The sequence below is a fragment of the Lactuca virosa genome, chromosome 7, assembly GCF_052849685.1.
Source record: "Lactuca virosa cultivar CGN04683 chromosome 7, Lactuca_virosa_CGN04683_v6, whole genome shotgun sequence".
Lineage (NCBI taxonomy): Eukaryota > Viridiplantae > Streptophyta > Magnoliopsida > Asterales > Asteraceae > Lactuca > Lactuca virosa.
In genome coordinates, this window is record NC_136432.1 from 71,658,150 (window position 1) to 71,659,985 (window position 1,836).

A 1,836-nucleotide genomic window follows, 5' to 3' on the forward strand; every position below is an offset into this window, starting at 1 on the left:
TCAAGTTATTCCAAGTGTATTTTTGGTGTTGTGTGAACCATTAGAGGTGTCACACTTGGGGCACTAGGCACTCAAGCTTCATGAAGACATTCTACATCAAAGAGGTATGTATTCTATCTTGTTATATTTATTATTTTGTATGCTAGATTAGGATAATACCTTGGATGTTCATAATTGTATGTATAATAGAGAAAACATAGATCCAAGGTATTTAGGGTTGCATGTACACTTAGGAGTGTTAGAATGCTCATAACCCATCAACTTGAGGGCCAACTGCCCACAGTTTGCTGCTGGATCGGTGCAGGCTCCAGCATCGGCCACTTTGAGGATTACTGGTGGGGGTCAGGGTGGAGCGGAGCCTCCGAGGGCTCAGGGACGCGCATTCCAGCTTACAGTAGAGGAGGTCAGGGCAGAGCTAGATGCAGCTGCGGGTATGTTTCCATCTTGTTATTTGTGTGGTATTGTAAATCTGTCTGCATTGTTCCGCATGTTTCGTAGTATGATTGAGGATCTTAGTAGTTAGGAGTTGTAGTTAGCGTTCAGAAGGACTCTTGGTCGAAAGATAAGGTATATGATCTCGTTGCTAGGAATAGCAACTGCGATGCGAGAAGTGTTCAGTTGAGATTCGAACTTCCTTGCAGTTCGGGATGTGTGATGAAGGTTTATTCGGTGAAAGTTACTCACTCCCGAGGGAGTCAGTTCATGGATAAGAGGGAATATATGGAGTAAGGGCGATCGAGCTATGCCGGTTTTGGGCATCGGTGGTTAGTAGTCGGTGCACTAAGTGGGGGAGAATTGGAAAATTCTCCGGTGAAACAACATGCATCCAAGGATGGTTAGCTGTTTGGATTTCAACAGTGTTTTGATGAGGGTGTGGATCGGTGAGAGCAAGTGATAGACAAGTGGGGCGAAGCACAGACCATGGTTTTCGGAAAAGGTGACTGATTATTGTAAGGCCTAGGGTTAGGCCGGGATTTGAGTATATGGAATGGAGCTGGAGTTCGGAACCCCAAGAAGGCTAGAACAGTATGCACGGGAGAGATTCCCAGGAAGAATGGTTCAGGATGGTGTACAACAGTTTTGAGCGGTCCGGATAGACTGAAGGCCAGAAGGCGTACCAGTCAGACCGAAGGCTCGGGGAACGGTCCAGACAGGCTGAAGGCCCAGGAGGGCGGTCCAGACATGCTGAAGGTTCTGAGAGTCGTCCAGATAGGCTGAAGGCCTGGAAAGGCGGTCCAATCATGCTGAAGACTCTCTATGTGTTAGTAGATCTGTATGCGGAGAATGAATGACTGTGTCCTCATGCAATAGTAATCGATATGGTCTGGCCCCAAGTATTGATCATGATGATGGAGTTGGCTGGAGGGCGTGCGTGGGCCTTGTTAGTTATGTGATCGGATTCGGAAGTATATGGGAGTTCGAGAATAGCAGTTGCTCTACATGGATAGTGTAGAGTGGAGTTTAGCTCTGTGGCACTTATAGGTGCGGTAAGGGTTGTTGAGTAGACTTCCTGGAAAGGGAAGGTATGTAGCTCCGGAAGGAGTTTGGGTCCTCTGAAAGGAAGACAGTGGAGTAAATGGATGATCGAAAGTGCTTGGTAGTAAGCACTGGGATTGTACCAGATATATGGAAGCACATACGAGTTGGATGCCCGTTGAGGTTGTGGCAATGTTGGATGATGCGCAGGCATGTTTTCAGTCTCCTTGGAAGAGGAGGAGGAAAGTGGTTCCAGATTGGAGATTGGGACAGAGGAAGGTGAGACAGCAGGTTAACAGACTCGGGAGTAGTCTGGACCGGTGCTGAGGACTGTATAAGGATATTACAGTCGGAGGTCAA